This window comes from Triticum urartu, chromosome 4 (genome assembly GCF_003073215.2).
Source record: "Triticum urartu cultivar G1812 chromosome 4, Tu2.1, whole genome shotgun sequence".
Lineage (NCBI taxonomy): Eukaryota > Viridiplantae > Streptophyta > Magnoliopsida > Poales > Poaceae > Triticum > Triticum urartu.
In genome coordinates, this window is record NC_053025.1 from 521289419 (window position 1) to 521309756 (window position 20338).

Sequence of the window (20338 nt, forward strand, 5' to 3'; positions counted from 1 at the left end):
GAGAAACTTAAAGTGCTACAAAGACCCGGTTTATGATTAACATCATAAAACAGCCCTTGGGGGCTACTTGGGCTAGTATTTCAACTTTGAATCAACAAACAAAGGGAGATGAAAATACCTCATATCGCTCCTTCATCAAATTCACCAAAACGGCTTCATAGTCCCGGTTTGAGTGAAGACGGTTCAAGAAGCCAGAGTGAAGTTCTTCAGCGTTGAGATGAGCATAACTTGATAAATCGCTACTCCATTTGCCTTTTTCCCTAGCAGTCCGCTCTTCTTTGGCACTATGTTGAGCCAAGATTACGGGATGGCCAGGAGAGTTGTGGCCCATTCCAGTAATGATAACGTCATCTCCTTGGCCTTCAGTGTTTTTGGCTGGTGATAATGGAGTCTCAGCATCTCTCACCGGACTAGCCCGGTTTGGCTCTGCCGGTTCAGTGTCAGGCGCGGCAGGCTCAGCGTCTGTTGGTTCATCAGTGTTTTGGCATTGAAGGGGCGGGTCATCAGAGGCGGCTTCAGGATGAGGGCCCTCCGGTTCACAAGTTTGGTCTGGTTCACCTCTTGGTTCTTCTTCAAAAGTGGGTTGGGTCTTCGGGCGGATTGTTGACACGAGCTTTCTTGCTGGGTCTGGCTTTGGCTCTGCAGACAAAATTAAAAGAGGGTTAACATTTTATTCCAGATTTACAACACATTGAAATGAAAGGTTTTAAAGCTTACCCAGCCACAGTTTTCAGAGGGGGAGTTGAGTTGCTGTCGATTCACCAGAGGATGAGGGAGGTGTCACCTGATAATTTGAATCGGACGGATTAAGAGGTTGTCTGAAATAACCTGCCTTGGGGTAAGAATTGTCAAGAGTAGGAGAGACCTCAGACCGGCGCTTCCGAACCAGGGTGTCAGGTAAACCAGTTGAAGTAACCTGTTGGCCACTGTGCCGGGTTGTCCGGCGAGCTTCATGCTGCTGAGTCTTCAAAATAAATATTGGATCCAAATGAGCAAGAGGATGAGAAAAGCTTACTTTCCGGACTGCTTGACGGGTTTTTTGTGTTGGCTTAGAGTCTGAACCGGAGGAAAGGGTAATTACCTCTACATCATCAGCTTGGTTGCCTTCTGCGTCCTCCTGAGGAAGATCATTGTTAATGAGATGCATGAAAAGGGAGCCAAGTGAGTCAAGTTCTACCTCAACTTCCAGATCATCAGCATCACCATCAAGTTCCATGTTGATCCGGTCAGCCGTTTTCCGTTTCGACATCCATTTGACAGCTTTGGTTTTGGGGCGAGATGGTTTGACCGCTTTATCCTTGGTTGGCTTTACTGATTTCTCTACGAATTTCCGTTTCCAGAAGGGATCATCACCCTATACATACATACACAGAAGAAGGATTACAAGTTGAACAAATTAAAGATATCAAAGATGAAAAGGAAGTATAGTGCTTACAGCAGGCGGTTTGTTCTTGGTATAGAAGGGGTTCAAGCCGGTTTGACTACAGATTAATTCCGATTCATTCAAAATTTTCTTTACACCTTCAGTGACTGTTGGGGAACGTAGCAGAAAACAAAAATTTTCCTACGGTTTCACCAAGATCCATCTAGGAGTTCATCTAGCAACGAGTGATTAGATGCATCTACATACCTTTGTAGATCGCGAGCGGAAGCGTTCAAAGAACGGGGTTGATGTAGTCGAACACGACGTGATCCAAATCACCGATGACCAAGCGCCGAACGGACGGCACCTCCGCGTTCAACACACGTACGGGACGGGAGACGTCTCCTCCTTCTTGATCCAGCAAGGGGGAAGGAGAGGTTGATGAAGATCCAGTAGCATGACGGCGTGGTGGTGGATGTAGGGCGTCACACTAGCAGGGCTTCGCCTATACTACAAAGAGAGAGACGTAACGGGGAGAGAGGGAGGCGCCAGGGGATGGTGTGTCAAGTCCCTCCTCTCCCCCACTATATATAGGAGGGCCAAGGGGGGGGGTGCGCAGCCTAGGAGATCCAATCTCCTAGGTGCGGCTGCCAAGGGGAGGTTTCCCTCCCCCCACCCCCCCCCCCCAAGGCACCTAGAGGTGCCTTCCACCACTTGGACTCTTCCTTTAAGTGGAACCCTAGGCGCATGGGCCTTTGGGGCTGGTGCCCTTGGCCCATCTAGGCCAAGGCGCACCCCCTACAGCCCATGTGGCCCCCCGGGACAGGTGGCCCCACCCGGTGGTCCCGATACAATACCGATAACCCCGAAATTTGTCCCAATGGCCAAAACAGCACTTCCTATATATAATTCTTTACCTCCGGACCATTCCGGAACTCCTCGTGACGTCCGGGATCTCATCCGGGACTCCGAACAACATTCGGGTTACTGCATACACATATCTTCACAACCCTAGCGTCACCGAACCTTAAGTGTGTAGACCCTACGGGTTCGGGAGACATGCAGACATGACCGGGACGACTCTCCGGTCAATAACCAACAGCGGGATCTGGATACCCATGTTGGCTCCCACATGCTCCACGATGATCTCATCGGATGAACCACGATGTCGAGGATTAAACAACCCCGTATACAATTCCCTTTGTCAATCGGTATGTTACTTGCCCGAGACTCGATCGTCGGTATCCCAATACCTTGTTCAGTCTCGTTACCGGCAAGTCACTTTACTCGTACCGTAATGCATGATCCCGTGATCAACCACTTGGTCACCTTGAGCTCATAATGATGATGCATTACCGAGTGGGCCTAGTGATACCTCTCCGTTATATGGAGTGACAAATCCCAGTCTCGATCCATGTCAACCCAACAGACACTTTCGGAGATACCCGTAGTGCACCTTTATAGTCACCCAGTTACGTTGTGACGTTTGATACACCCAAAGCACTCTTACGGTATCCGGGAGTTACACGATCTCATGGTCAAAGGAAAAGATACTTGACATTGGAAAAGCTCTAGCAAACGAACTACACGATCTTGTGCTATGCTTAGGATTAGGTCTTGTCCATCACATCATTCTCCTAATGATGTGATCCCGTTATCAATGACATCCAATGTCCATAGCCAGGAAACCATGACTATCTGTCGATCAACGAGCTAGTCAACTAGAGGCTTACTAGGGACATATTATGGTCTATGTATTCACACGTGTATTACGATTTTCGGATAATACAGTTATAGCATGAATAAAGACAATTATCATGATCAAAGAAATATAATAATAATACTTTTATTATTGCCTCTAGGGCATATTTCCAACAGTGACTTCTTCATCGGTCACCTGAATGTTGCAATGGTGTTGAGGGTCTTCAACATCACCGGTGTACTCGCACATTAAACCGGGGCGCCGGCTTAGCGGCAAGATACTCCAAGATATCCAACAACGCACAAAATCAACACCTGTTAAACCGTTGGCCATAAAAGCCTAGAGTTTGGCGAGTTGAGGGGCATATTTGGCCCTTTCTGTGGAACTTAAGCGCTGCGGCATTGGATGGGTGTTGGAAAGCCGGTGATCACGAAAGCCTGGGAGGGGATTTTCATCTTCAGGAGAAGTGTCTCTGCAGTAAAACCAAGTTTGGTTCCATTCCTTAGGGTGGCTGTGCAGTTTGGCATGAGGAAATTCAACTTCCTTCCGCTTCTAAATTGAGACACCACCAAGTTCAGTGTTGGGGCCATTTACAAATTCTGTGCGCCGGTTCAAATGAAAGAAATCCCGGAACAGCTCCGCAGTTGGTTCTTTCTGTAAGTACACTTCACAGAAGACCTGGAAGTTGCATAGATTGGATACTGGGTTGGGCCCGATGTCTTGAGGATGGAGTTGGAAACTGGCAAGCACATCTCGGTAAAACATCGACCCTGGCGGTTTGAAGCCACAGCCTATGTGGTCAACAAAGACCACCACCTCACCCTGCCTCGAGGTCGGAGGATTTTCTGCTCCTGGAACTCGCCATTTAATTTGAGTCTTCTTAGGAAAAGTACCAATGCTAACCATATCGTTCAATTGTTCCTCGGTGACCCGGGAACGAGTCCAGTTGCAAGCGGTAAATTGCTTGGCCATTGTAGAGCAAAAAGGCTGTGGAAGAAACGCCGGTTTACAAATCACTCAGGATGACATACAAGATGTAATGATATCAACATATACTGGTACAGAAAATTGCGTAAACCAGAGACTAATATAATAGTTAAGGACAAGGTCATATCAAGGATATAAGCATATTGCTAAACCGGAGTTGGCAATTCTATACCAGAATTTATTAAATAAAGGCTATACAGGAAGTACATTGGCGGTTCAACAAGGGGACTAATGGTGTATACCGGATTATCATTCTTGCAAAGTTAAACCGTATATATTGGTGTGAGCAGTACAGATCTAAAAATACCTAAGTAAGGGGAAACAGATTTCACAGAGTTATATGAAAATTTCAGATCTAAAGTATGACAGAAATTGGAATATATTCAGGTTCAAGCTTCGGGTATTTAAACAGTTCAGCAGATTCAGATAAGTTGTTCTTGATATAAAGAGGGAGTCTAATGAGGAGAATACGATTATGGCTACGGTCGCGCAAGGATAACAGGTCCAACCTAGCCTGGGATGCTACAGAGAAGAAAGAGAAGAACAACACTGAGTTTTTCGATGAACTCCGACGAACAGTGAAACCCTAAAAAACAAGATCTAGGGTGGAAGTAAAAAGGGTTACCAGTGTCATAGGAACGGCGGAGAGATGTCGCAGTATTCTGGTGCGTTCAGGGTGATGCAGCGGCCAGGGTCGGAGCAGAGGCGGCAGTCGACGATGGCGGCGGAGCTCTGGAGGTTGAGCAGCGCAAGGAAGACGACGCGAAGAGGCACGAGGGGAAAAAAGTGAAAATGACCCCTCGGTCTTATTTATAAAGGCAAGGGATAGGTGTCAGGCGCGAAAATCGAGGAGCCAAAACTTGGAAGTGAGGCGGAGCTGTCGCCTCGATTGTCGGAGGCCCATTAATGAAGATGTGTCATACGCAGTTTTACAGATGACGTCACGGCGGTTTACCACGATCCGAGAAGATGACGTCACGGCGGTTTACCAAAGTATGAGAAGATGTGGAAGACGAAGTTTTTACTAAGGATTGACATGAAACCTGCTCAAATCAATCTGGGGCCTAATGTTGGGGATACTATTATTGGGCGTAAACCGGCCAAGAAAGGCCGGGTTAACTTCATCCGTAGTGGATTATGCTTGAAGCCCATGTAAACAGAAGAGGAAAGGCCCAGGGCCCAGAAACCGGTTTAAAGCATGTAGCCATGAACCGGAAGTAGTATGTAACTTGCGTTGTAAGATAGAAAGAGTGGAGACCGAACCGGACACGTTTATGAGCCGGTTGCGGGACTCTGTAGACCGACGGGCGCCACCCATGTATATAAGGGCACGACCCGGCAGCGGTTCAAGGGACAACAACTCGAGAGCCAGACAAAGAGGATTTGCTCCCTGGCCTTCGAAACCCAAGCAATACCAATCACAACTAGACGTAGGCTTTACCTTCATCAAAGGGGCCGAACTAGTATAAACTCTCCGTGTCCCCTTTTCCGGTTTAACCCCTTTAAGCTAACCCGTTGTGATGGCTCCACGACTAAGTCCTTTCACGAGGACATCTTCCATGACAAACCCACGACACATGGTTTAAATTTGTGGATGATTATACAAATTTTTTATGCCGGATTGAATTTTGCTTGTAGAAATCTTTTGGATTCGGCCGCGGGAGGCACTTTTATGGAAATCACCTTAGGAGAAGCTACTAAAATCCTAGATAATATTATGGTTAATTATTCTCAATGGCATACTAAAAGATCTACTAATAAAAAGGTGCATGCGATAGAAGAAATTCATGTTTTGAGTGGAAAGATGGATGAACTTATGAAATTATTTGCTAATAAAAGTGTTTCTTCTGATCCTAATGATATGCCCTTGTCTACTTTGATTTAGAATAATAATGAATCTATGGATGTGAATTTTGTTGGTAGGAACAATTTTGGTAACAACGCGTATAGAGGAAATTTCAATCCTAGGCCTTATCCTAGTAATCCCTCTAATAATTATGGCAATTCCTACAACAATTCTTATGGAAATTATAATAAGATGCCCTCTGATTTTGATTCTAATATTAAAGAATTTATTACTTCGCAAAAGAATTTTAATGCTATGATTGAAGAAAAATTGCTTAATATTGATGATTTGGCTACGAACGTTGATAGAATTGCTCTTGATGTTGATTCTTTGAAATTTAGATCTATTCCACCTAAGCATGATATCAATGAGTCTCTCAAAGCCATGAGAATTTCCATTGACAAGTGCAAAGAAAGAACCGCTAGGATGCGTCCTAAGAAAGATGCCTTTATAAAAGCGTGTTCTTATAGTTCCTATGAAAATAATGATGAAGATCTAAAAGTTATTGATGTGTCCCCTATTAAATCTTTGTTTTGCAATATTAATCTTGATAATGATGGGACTGAATATGATCCACCTTTACCTAGAAGGCGTTCCAAGAATTCTGAATCTTTTGATCTTGATGCTAAATTTGATAAAAGTGGGATTGAAGAAATTAAAACCCTAGATGTTGCTAAACCCACTATTATGGATTTCAAGGAATTTAACTATGAAAATTGCTCGTTGATTGATTGTATTTCCTTGTTGCAATCCGTGCTTAATTCTCCTCATGCTTATAGTCAAAATAAAGCGTTTACTAAACATATCGTTGATGCCTTGATGCAATCTTATGAAGAAAAACTTGAATTGGAAGTTTATATCCCTAGAAAACTTTATGATGAGTGGGAACCAACTATTAAAATTAAAATTAAAGCCCATGAATGCTATGCTTTATGTGATTTGGGTGCTAGTGTTTCCACGATTCCAAAGACTTTGTGTGATTTGTTAGGTTTCCGTGATTTTGATGATTGCTCTCTAAACTTGCACCTTGCGGATTCCACTATTAAAAAACCTATGGGAATAATTAATGATGTTCTTATTGTTGCAAATAGGAATTATGTGCCCGTAGATTTTATTGTTCTTGACATAGATTGCAATCCTTCATGTCCTATTATTCTTGTAGACCTTTCCTTAGAACGATTGGTGCAATTATTGATATGAAGGAAGGAAATATTAGATTCCAATTTCCGTTAAGGAAAGGCAAGGAACACTTTCCTAGAAAGAAAATTAAATTACCTTTTGAATCTATTATGAGAGCCACTTATGGATTGCCTACCAAAGATGGCAATACCTAGATCTATTCTTGCTTATTATGCCTAGCTAGGGGCGTTAAACGATAGCGCTTGTTGGGAGGCAATCCAATTTTATTTTTATTCCTTGCTTTTTGCTCCTCCTTAGTAATAAATAAATTATTTAGCCTCTGTTTTGTTTGTGTTTTTTGTGCTTAATTAGTGTTTGTGCCAAGTAGAACCATTGGGAAGACTTGGGGAAAGTCTTGTTGAACTTGCTGTAAAAAACAGAAACTTTAGCGCTCACGAGAACTGCTGTCATTTTTATTTGGAAAGTTCTATTTAGTTAATTCTTTTTGCAGATGATTAATAGATAAATTCCTCACTTCCAGAACTTTATTTTATAATTTTTGGGGTTCCAGATCTTGCGCTAGACATAGATTACTACAGACTGTTCTGTTTTTGACAGATTCTGTTTTGCGTGTGTTGTTTGCTTATTTTGATGAATCTATGGCTAGTAAAATAGTTTATAAACCATAGATAAGTTGAAATACAGTAGTTATAACACCCATATAAATAAATAATGAGTTCATTACAGTACCTTGAAGTGGTCGTTTGTTTTCTTTCGCTAACGGAGCTCACGAGATTTTCTACTTTAAGTTTTGTGTTGTGAAGTTTTCAAGTTTTGGGTAAAGATTTGATGGATTATGGAACAAGGAGTGGCAAGAGCCTAAGATTGGGGATGCCCATGGAACCCCCAAGATAATCTAAGGACACCTAAAAGCCAAATCTTGGGGATGCCCCGGAAGGCATCCGCTCTTTCGTCTACTTCTATCGGTAACTTTAGTTGGAGCTATATTTTTATTTACCACATGATATGTGTTTTGCTTGGAGCGTCTTGTATGATTTGAGTCTTTGCTTGTTAGTTTACCACAATCATCCTTGCTGTACACACCTTTTGAGAGAGCCATACATGATTTGGAATTTGTTAGAATACTCTGTGCTTCGCTTATATCTTTTGAGTTACATAATTTTCCTTTAGTGCTTCACTTATATCTTTTAGAGCACGGTGGTGGATTTGTTTTATAGAAACTATTGATCTCTCATGCTTCACTTAGATTATTTTGAGAGTCTTAATAGCATGGTAATTTGCTTAAAATCCTAATATGCTTGGTATGCAAGATCAATAATAAAATTTTCTTATGAGTGTGTTGAATACTATGATAAGTTTGATACCTTATAATTGTTTTGAGATATGGAGATGGTGATATTAAAGTCATGCTAGTTGAGTAGTTGTGAATTTGAGAAATACTTGTGTTGAAGCTTATGATTCCCGTAGCATGCACGTATGGTGAACCGTTATGTGATGAAGTCGAAGCATGATTTATTTATTTATTGTCTTCCTTATGAGTGGCGGTCGGGGACGAGCGATGCTCTTTTCCTACCAATCTATCCCCCTAGGATCATGCGCGTAATACTTTGCTTTGATAACTTGTAGATTTTTGCAATAAGTATATGAGTTCTTCATGACTAATGTTGAGTCCATGGATTATACGCACTCTCACCCTTCCACCTTTGCTAGCCTCTCTAATACCGCGCACCATTCGCCGGTATCATACACCCACCATATACCTTCCTCAAAACAGCCACCATACCTACCTATTATGGCATTTCCATAGCCATTCCGAGATATATTGCCATGCAACTTTCCGCCGTTGTGTTTATTATGACACACTCCATCATTGTCATATTGCTTAGCATGATCATGTAGTTGACATAGTATTTGTGGCAAAGCCACCATTCATAATGCTTTCATACATGTCACTCATGAATCATTGCATATCCCGGTACACCGCCAGAGGCATTCACATAGAGTCATATTTTGTTCTAAGTATCGAGTTGTAATTGTTGAGTTGTAAGAAAAATAAAAGTGTGATGATCATCATTATTATGCATTGTGCCAAGTGAGGAAAGGATGATGGAGACTATGATTCCCCCACAAGTCGGGATGAGACTCCGGACGAAAATAAAAAAAAGAGAGAAAGAAAAGAGGTCATAAAAAAGGAGAAAAAGCCCAAATAAAAAATGAGAGAAAAAGAGAGAAGGGACAATGTTACTATCCTTTTACCACACTTGTGCTTCAAAGTGGCACCATGATCTTCATAGTAGAGAGTCTCTCATGTTATCACTTTCATATACTAGTGGGAATTTTTCATTATAGAACTTGGCTTGTATATTCCAATGATGGGCTTCCTCAAATTACCCTAGGTCTTCATGAGCAACCAAGTTGGATGCACACCCACTTAGTTTCTTTTTGAGCTTTCATATACTTATAGCTCTAGTGCATCCGTTTCATGGCAATCCCTACTCACTCACATTGATATCTATTGATGGGCATCTCCATAGCCCGTTGATACGCCTAGTTGATGTGAGACTATCTTCCCCTTTTCTTGTCTTCTCCACAACCACCACTCTATTCCACCTATAGTGCTATATCCATGGCTCACGCTCATGTATTGCGTGAAGATTGAAAGAGTTTTGAGAATGTCAAAAGTATGAAACAATTGCTTGGCTTGTCATTGGGGTTGTGCATGATTTAAATATTTTGTGTGGTGAAGATAGAGCATAGCCAGACTATATGATTTTGTAGAGATAACTTTCTTTAGCCATGTTATTTTGAGAAGACATAATTTCTTTTTTAGTATGCTTGAAGTATTATTATTTTCTATGTCAATATAAACTTTTGTCTTGAATCTTTCGGATCTGAATATTCATACCACAATTAAGAAGAATTACATTAAAATTATGCCAAGTAGCACTCCGCATCAAAAATTCTGTTTTTATCATTTACCTACTCGAGGACAAGCAGGAATTAAGCTTGGGGATGCTTGATACGTCTCCAACGTATCTATAATTTTTGATTGCTCCATGCTATATTATCTACTGTTTTGGACATTATTGGGCTTTATTATCCACTTTTATATTATTTTGGGACTAAGCTATTAACTGGAGGCCCGGCCCAGAATTGCTGTTTTTTTGCCTGTTTTAGGGTTTCGAAGAAAAGGAATATCAAACGGAGTCCAAACGGAATGAAACTTTCGGGAACGTGATTTTCTCACCGAATACAACTCAGGAGACTTGGACCCTACGTCAAGCCAACTAACAGGAGACCACGAGGTAGGGGCGCGCCTGCCCCCCCCCCCAGGCGCGCCCTCCACCCTCGTGGGCCCCCCTGTTGCTCCACTGACGTACTTCTTCCTCCTATATATATATCCACGTACCCCCAAACGATCAGAACAGGAGCCAAAACCATAATTCCACCGCCATAACTTTCTGTATCCACGAGATCCCATCTTGGGGCCTGTTTCGGAGCTCCACCGAAGGGAGCATCGATCACGGAGGACTTCTACATCAACACAATGCCTCACCGATGAAGTGTGAGTAGTTTACTTCAGACCTACGGGTCCATAGTTAGTAGCTAGATGGCTTCTTCTCTCTTTTTGGATCTCAATACAATGTTCTCCCCCTCTCTTGTGGAGATCTATTCGATGTAATCTTCTTTTTGCAGTGTGTTTGTTGAGACCGATGAATTGTGGGTTTATGATCAAGTCTATCTATGAATAATATTTGAATCTTCTCTGAATTCTTTTATGTATGATTGGTTATCTTTGCAAGTCTCTTCGAATCATCAGTTTGGTTTGGCCTACTAAATTGATCTTTCTTGCAATGGGAGAAGTGCTTAGCTTTGGGTTCAATCTTGTAGTGTCCTTTCCCGGTGACAGTAAGGGCAGCAAGGCACATATTGTATTGTTGTCATCGAGGATAACAAGATGGGGTTTTCTTCATATTGCATGAGTCTATCCCTCTACATCATGTCATCTTGCTTAAGGCGTTACTCTATTTTTAACTTAATACTCTAGATGCATGTTGGATAGCGGTCGATGAGTGGAGTAATAGTAGTAGATGTAGGCAGGAGTCGGTCTACTTGTCTCGGACGTGATGCCTATATACATGATCATACCTAGATATTCTCATAACTATGCTCAATTCTGTCAATTGCTCAACAGTAATTTGTTCACCCATCGTAGAATACTTATGCTCTCGAGAGAAGCCACTAGTGAAACCTATGGCCCCCGGGTCTATCTTTATCATATTAATATCCTACTACTTAGTTATCTACTTTGCTATTTAGTTTGCCTTTATTTTACTTTGCATCTTTATCATAAAAATACCAAAAATATTATCTTATCATATCTATCAGATCTCACTCTTGTAGGTGGCCCTATAGGGATTGACAACCCCTATTTGCGTTGGTTGCGAGGATTTATTTGTTTTGTGCAGGTATGAGGGACTAGCGCGTAGCCTCCTACTGGATTGATACCTTGGTTCTCAAAAACTGAGGGAAATACTTACGCTACTTTGCTGCATCATCCCTTCCTCTTCGGGGAAAACCAACGCAGTGCTAAAAGAGGTAGCATATACCCATCTTGGATGCCTATCATATTAGGACTAATTTCATAACCAAAACAAATTACCATGCTGTTCTAAAGGACTCTCAAAATAATATAAGTGGAGCATGAGAGATCAATAATTTCTATAAAATAAAACCACCACCGTGCTCTAAAAAGATATAAGTGAAGCACTAGAGCAAAATCATCTAGCTCAAAAGATATAAGTGAAGCACATAGAGTATTCTAATAAATTCTGATTCATGTGTGTCTCTCTCAAAAGGTGTGTACAGCAAGTATGATTGTGGTAAACTAAAAAGCAAAGACTCAAATCATACACGACACTCCAAGCAAAACACATATCATGTGGTGAATAAAAATACAGCCTCAAGTAAAGTTACCGATAGACGAAGACGAAAGAGGGGATGCCTTCCAGGGCATCCCCGAGCTTAGGCTTTTGGTTGTCCTTGAATTTTACCTTTGGGTGCCTTGGGCATTCCCAAGCTTATGCTCTTGCCACTCCTTATTCCAAAATCCATCAAATCTTTTCCCAAGTGATAGTGAGTTTTCTCATCATGAGTAAAAAGGGTAGCAATATCATTCTCTTAGTAAGATGTGCCACAACAGTTTCAGTTTCATAACCATGGAAAGGATCAGATTCAACCAAAGTAATTAACTCTGGTTCAATAGAGAATTCCCAATCCTTATCATCAATAAAGATAGGCAAAGTAGCAAACTTATGATCACATTTCATTCTAGCATTCGGAGATTCTTCTTTATACTTGCATAATAATTTCTCTAGATCATCCTTATCCTTACAGGCAAGTATATCTCTAGTTGTCTCTTCATTCAGAACATAACCTTCCGGTACCTTAGGCAATTCATATCTAGGAAGTCTAGTTCTAGCAGGTGTTTTAGGAGTTCCAGTTTCAAGCTCATCATCAGATTCAACAACATCATGTTGTATTACTCTAGCAATTTGTTTATCAAGAAATTCACCAAGTGGCACATCATCATTATCAAGCAAGGTACTAGCATCATCATAAGCATCATCCATAGCAGAAGTAGCATCATCAATAACTTGTGACATATCAGAACTAATATCATGTGGTGGTGTTGCAAGTTTACTTATAACAGAAGGTGAATCTAAAGCAGAACTGGATGGCAGTTCCTTACCTCGCCTCATCTTTGAGGGAAATATCTTAGTCTTAGCGTCCTTCAGATTCTTCATAGTGATAAATTGATAATAATACCAAGTGACTCAACAAATATAGCTATCCTCCCCAGCAACGACGCTAGAAAAAGGTCTTGATAACCCACAAGTATAGGGGATCGCAACAGTTTTCGAGGGTAGAGTATTCAACCCAATTTATAGATTCAACACAAGGGGAGCCAAAGAATATTTGAAGGTATTAGCAGCTGAGTTGTCAATTCAACCACACCTGGAGATTAATTATCTGCAGCAAGTAATCAGTAGCAAAGTAATATGATAATTTTGATAGTAGTGACAACAGTAACAGTAACGGTAATAGTGATAGCAGTAATTTTGTAGCAAGTGTAATAGTGATGATAGCAGTAGTAACTTAGCAAGAACAATATAGGATAAATTCGTAGGCATTGGATCAGTGACTTGTTGGGTGATATTCATCATGTGACAGTTATAACCTAGGGTGATATGGCACTAGCTCCAGTTCGTCAATATAATGTAGGCATGTATTCTGTAAATAGTCATACGTTCTTATGGAAAGAACTTGCATGACATCTTTTGTCCTACCCTCCCGCGGCAGTGGGGTCCATACTGGAAACTAAGGGATATTAAGGCCTCCTTTTAATAAAGAACCGGAACAAAGCTTTAACACATAGTGAATACATGAACTCCTCAAACTACGGTCATCACCGGGAGTGGGCCCGGTTGTTGTCACTCCGGGGTTGCCGGATCATAACACGTAGTAGGTGACTATAACTTGCAACATCGGATCTAAAACATGGATATAATGATGATAACATAAACGGTTCAGATCTGAGTTCATGGCACCCGGGCCCAAAGTGACAAGCATTAAGCATAGCAAAGTCATAGCAACATCAATCTAGGAACATAGTGGATACTAGGGATCAAGCCCTAACAAAACTAACTCGATTACATGATGAATCCCATCCAACTCCTCACCGACCAGCGAGCCTACGAAGGAATTACTCACTCCCGGTGGGGAGCATCATGGAATTGGCGATGGAGAAGGGTTGGTGATGACGAAGAACGAAGATACCCCTCTCTAAAGCCCCAAACGAACTCCAGATCTGGCCTCCCGATGAAGAACAGGAGGTGACGGCGCCTCCGTCTCGTGGATTGTGATAATTCTTTCTCCCTGATTTTTTTTCTCCGAAAATACGATTTTATAGCGTTGGAATTAGGGTCTGTGGGGCCACCAGGTGGGGACAACCCACCTGGGCGCGCCAGGAGAGGGGGGCGCGCCCTGGTGGGTTGTGCCCACCGAGGTGCCCCTCTCCGGCAGGTCTTGGCTCCATAAATTTTTATTATTGATATAAAAAATCCTCGCAAAGTTTCGTTCCATTCCGAGAACTTTTATCTCTGCACAAAAACAACACCATGGTAGTTCTGCTGAAAATAGCGTCAGTCCGGGGTTAGTTTCATTCAAATCATGCAACTTAGAGTCCAAAACAAGAGGAAAAGCGTTAGGAAAAGTAGATACGTTGGAGAAGTATCAACTACTAGTTATCTTCTATGCATGTCAGATATAATTGCGCACATTGATATATCCACAAGAACCTCGTGGAGCAATGTAATGGCCAACAAACTTGACATCAATGATATCCAATTTGATGGAATAGTTAAAGGAAGTTCTTCAGAAGAGTTGCAGAAAGATGATGAATCGTATACACCCCACAAGGTCCTTTCTCTAACTTGGCCCGTGATATGGGTACATCATGCATACAATCTCCTGGAGTGCATCTACTCTGTTGCAATGCCATGTGCTTAGTGTGCTGATCATACATGTAAATATGTCATGCCTTCCTGTTTTTCAGTACCTATTCCATTCATGATAACATGTTCTCAAATTCAAGTATTGTCATTCTACAATGTCGTAATGCCATCTTCTTAGTTTGGTCATCATGCTTCTAAATATCTCATGCATTGTTATTCATCAGTATGTACTCCATCCGTCTACCATGCCATGTTTTTAAATTGAAGTGTTGTTCTACTGGTTTGTTGCAATGCCATCTTAGTTTCCCCATCATACACGCATATGTTTCCTTCATATTTTTATGTACCTATTCCTGCTATCATACGATTTTACATTCAACTAGTGTTTCTTTTACTCTATTGTCCTGTCGTATCCCTAGCTCTTAGATCATACTCCCTCCGTACATATTACATGCTGCGGAAATGGATAAAAATGGATGTATATAGAGGTGAAATACGCATAGAAACATCCATTTTTTTAGATGGAGGGAATACATGTCAATATTGTTGGGGAACGTAGTATTTCAAAAAAATTCCTACGATCACGCAAGATCTATCTAGGAGAAGCATAGCAACGAGCTGGGAGAGTGTGTCCACGTACCCTCGTAGACCAAAAGCGGATGCGTGTAGTAACGCGGTTGATGTAGTCGAACGTCTTCGTGATCCAACCGATCCAAGCACCCATGTTCAGCACATGTTCAGCTCGATGACGTCCCTAGATCTCTTGATCTAGTTGAGGACGAGGGAGAGTTCCGTCAGCACGATGGCGTGGCGACGGTGAAGATGAAGTTACCAGCGCATGGCTTTGCCTAAGCACTACGACGATATGACCGAGGTGTGTAACTGTGGAGGGGGCACCGCACACGGCTAAGAGAAGACTTGGTGTGCCTTTGAGGTGCCCCCTCCCACATATATAAAGGGGGGAGGAGGAGGCCGGCCCTAGAGGGGGCGCGCCAAGGGGGGAGTCCTACTTGGACTCCTAGTCCAAGTAGGATTCGCCCCCCCCCCCCTCCTTCCTTCCACCAAAGAGGGAAAAGGGGAAGGGAGAGAGAGGGAGAAGGAAAGAGGGGGGCGGCCACCTCCCTGATGTCTACTACACAACCTTCTTCTTGTAGACGTCGTTGGGCCTCCAAGTGCAGAGGTTTGTACGCCAGCAGCAAATTTCCCTCAAGTGGATGACCTAAGGCTTGTCAATCTGTGGGAGGCATAGGATGAAGATGGTCTCTCTCAAACAACCCTGCAACCAAATAACAAAGAGTCTCTTGTGTCCCCAACACACCCAATACAATGGTAAATTGTATAGGTGCACTAGCTCGGCGAAGAGATGGTGATACAAGTGCAATATGGATGGTAGATATGGGTATTTGTAATCTGAAAATACAAAAACAGCAAGGTATCAAGCGATAAAAGTGAGCGTAAACGGTATTTCAATGTGTTGAAACAAGGCCTAGGGTTCATACTTTCACTAGTGCAAGTTCCCTCAACAATAATAACATAATTGGATCATATAACTATCCCTCAACATGCAACAAAGAGTCACTCCAAAGTCACTAATAGCAGAGAACAAACCAAGAGATTATTGTAGGGTACGAAACCACCTCAAAGTTATTCTTTTTGATCAATCTATTCAAGAGTCCGTAGTAAAATGACACTAAGCTATTCTTTCCATTCAATCTATCATAGAGTTCGTACTAGAATAACACCTTAAGACACAAATCAACCAAAACCCTAATGTCACCTAGATACTCCAATGTCACATCAAGTATCCGTGGGTATGATTAGACGATATGCATCACACAATCTCAGATTCATCTATTCAAACAACACAAAGAACTTCAAAGAGTGCCCCAAAGTTTCTACCGGAGAGTCAAGACGAAAACGTGTGCCAACCCCTATGCATAAGTTCATGAGGTCACGAAACTCGCAAGTTGATCACCAGAACATACATCAAGTGTATCACGTGAATATCCCATTGTCACCACAGATAAGCACATGCAAGACATACATCAAGTGTTCTCAAATCCTTAGAGACTCAATCCGATAAGATAACTTCAAAGGCAAAACTCAATCCATCACAAGAGAGTAGAGGGGGAGAAACATCATAAGATCCAACTATAATAGCAAAGCTCGCGATACATCAAGATCGTGTCGAATCAAGAACACGAGAGAGAGAGAGAGAGATCAAACACATAATTACTCGTACATACCCTTAGGCCCGAGGGTGAACTACTCCCTCCTCGTCATGGAGAGCGCCGGGATGATGAAGATGTCCACTGGAGAGGGATTCCCCCCTCCGACAGGGTGCCGGAAGGGTCTAGATTGGTTTTCGGTGCCTACGGAGGCTTGTGGCGGCAGAACTCTCGATCTAGGTTTCTTTCTGGAAGTTTTAGTATATATAAGAGGTTTTGGCGTCGAGAACAAGTCGGGGGGTCTCCGGGCTGTCCACGAGGTAGGGAGGCGCGCCCCCCACCCTCGCGAGCAGCCCGGGACTCTTCTGGCCCAACTCTTTTACTCCATGGCCTTCTTCTCGTCCAAAAGTAAGTTCCGTGAAGTTTCAGGTAAATTGGACTCTGTTTGATTTTCCTTTTCTGTAAAACTCAGAAACAAGGAAAAAACAGAAACTGGCACTGGGCTCTAGGTTAATAGGTTAGTCCCAAAAATCATATAAAATAGCATATAAATGCATATAAAACATCCAAGGTTGATAATATAATAGCATGGAACAATAAAAAAATTATAGATACGTTGGAGACATATCACTCCCCTAGTCCAATTCCGTCTGGGCAAGGGGGGTGCGCCCCTCTCACGTGGCCTCTCTCCTCTCCTCCAATAAGGCCCAATAGGCCCAATACTTTTCCCGAGGGGTTCCAGTAACCTCCCGGTACTCCGGAAAAATGCCCGAATCACTCGGAACCATTCCGATGTCCAAATACAACCTTCCAATATTTGAATCTTTACCTCTCGACCATTTCGAGACTCCTTGTCAAGTCTGTGATCTCATCTGGGACTCCGAACAAACTTCGTCATCAAATCACATAACTCATAATACAAATCATCATCGAACATTAAGCGTGCGGACCCTACGGGTTCGAGAACTATGTAGACATGACTGAGACACATCTCTGGTCAATAACCAATAGCGGAACCTGGATGCTCATATTGGCTCCTACATATTCTACGAAGATCTTTATCAGTCAAACCACATAACAACATACGTTGTTCCCTTTGTCATCGGTATGTTACTTGCCGAGATTCGATCGTCGGTATCATCATACCTAGTTCAATCTCGTTACCAGCAAGTCTCTTTACTTGTTCCGTGATGCATCATCCCCCAACTAACTCATTAGTCACATTGCTTGCAAGGCTTATAGTGGATGAGCATTACCGAGAGGGCCCAGAGATACCTGTCTGAAACATGGAGTGACAAATCCTAATCTCGGTCTATGCCAACTCAACAAACACCATCGGAGACACCTGTAGAGCATCTTTATAATCACCCAGTTACGTTGTGATGTTTGATAGCACATGATACGTCCATTTTGCATCATGCTTTTATATCGATATTTATTGCATTATGGACTATTATTTCACTTTATGTCACAATACTTATGGCTATTCTCTCTTATTTTACAAGGTTTACATAAAGAGGGAGAATGCCGTCAGCTGGAATTCTGGTCTGGAAAAGGAGCAAATATTAGAGACCTATTCTGCGCAACTCCAAAAGTCCTGAAACTCCACGGAACGTCTTAAAAGAAATAAAGAAAAATCCACGCCAAAGATGAAGGCCAGGGGGCCCACACCCTGCTGACGAGGGTGGGGGGCTCCCCCCCCTAGGGCGCGCCCCCCTATCTCATGGGCCCCCTGGTGGCTCCCCGATGCCCATCTTCTCCTATATGAGGTCTTTCGATGAGAAAAAAATAAGAAGGAACTTTTCGGGACGAGACTCCGCCGCCACGAGGCGGAACCTTGGCGGATTCAATCTAGAGCTCCGGCAGAGCTGTTCTGCCGGGGAAACTTCCCTCCCGGAGGGGGAAATCATCACCATCGTCATCACCAACACTCCTCTCATCGGGAGAGGGCAATCTCCATCAACATCTTCACCAGCACCATCTCATCTCCAAACCCTAGTTCATCTCTTGTATCCAATTCTTGTCTCAAAGTCCGGGATTGGTGCTAGTAGGTTGCTAGTAGTGTTGATTACTCCTTGTAGTTGATGCTAGTTGGTTTAATTGGTGGAAGATCATATGTTCAGATCCTATATGCATATTATTACCCCTCTGATTATGAACATGAATATGCTTTGTGAGTAATTACGTTCGTTCCTATGGACAAGCGAGAAGTCTTGCTATGAGTAGTCATGTGAATTTGGTATTCGTTTGATATTTTGATAAGATGTATGTTGTCTAGCCTCTAGTGGTGTTATGTGAACGTCGAATACATAACACATCACCATTATTTGGGCCTAGAGGAAGGCATTGGGAAGTAATAAGTAGATGATGGGTTGCTAGAGTGACAGAAGCTTAAACCCTAGTTTATGCGTTGCTTCGTAAGGGGCTGATTTGGATCCATATGTTTCATGCTATGGTTAGGTTTACCTTAATACTTTTGTTGTAGTTGCGGATGCTTGCAATAGAGGTTAATCATAAGTGGGGTGCTTTTTCAAGTAAGAACAGTACCCAAGCACCGGTCCACCCACATATCAAATTATCAAAGTATCGAACACGAATCATATGAACGTGATGAAAACTAGCTTGACGATATTCCCATGTGTCCTCGGGAGCGCTTTTCCTACTATAAGAGTTTGTTCCGGCTTGTCCTTTGCTACAAAAGGATTGGGCCACCTTGTTGCACTTTATTTACTTTTGTGACTTGTTGCTCGTTACAATTTATCCTATTACAAAACTATCTGTTACCACTTATTTCAGTACTTGCAGAGAATACCTTGCTGAAAACCGCTTATCATTTCCTTCTGGTCCTCGTTGGGTTCGACACTCTTACTTATCGGAAGGACTACGATAGATCCCCTATACCTGTGGGTCATCAAGACTCTTTTCTTGCGCCGTTGCCGGGGAGTGTAGCGCCTTTGGTAGGTTGAATTTGGTAAGGAAAAATTTATATAGTGTGCTGAAATTTATTGTCACTTGTTACTATGGAAAGTAATTCTCTGAGGGGCTTGTTCGGGGTATCTTCACCCTGTCCAGTAGAGCAAAGAGTTGCTCCTCAACCTACTGAACCTATTGAAAATGAAACTCCTTTTGAATTTCCTGCGGCTATGATGGAAAAACTGCTAGCTAACCCTTTTACAGGACATGGAACAAAGCATCCCGATGAGCACTTAATATATGTGGATGAAGTTTGTGGATTATTTAAGCTTGCAGGTATACCCGATGATGTTGGTAAGAAGAAGGTCTTCCCTTTATCTTTGAAGGGAGACGCATTGATATGGTATAGGCTATGTGATGATATGAGATTCTGGGACTATAAAAGATTGAAGTTGGAATTTCATCAAAAGTATTACCCTATGCATCTTGTTCATCGTGATTGCAATTACATATATAATTTCTGGCCTCGCGAAGGAGAAAGCATCGCTCAAGCTTGGGGGAGGCTTAAATCAATGTTATATTCATGCCCCAATCATGAGCTCCTGAGAGAAATAATTATGCAAAGTTTTTATGCTCGGCTTTCTGAAAACAATCGCAACATGCTCGATACTTCTTGTGCTGGCTCTTTTATGATGAAGACTA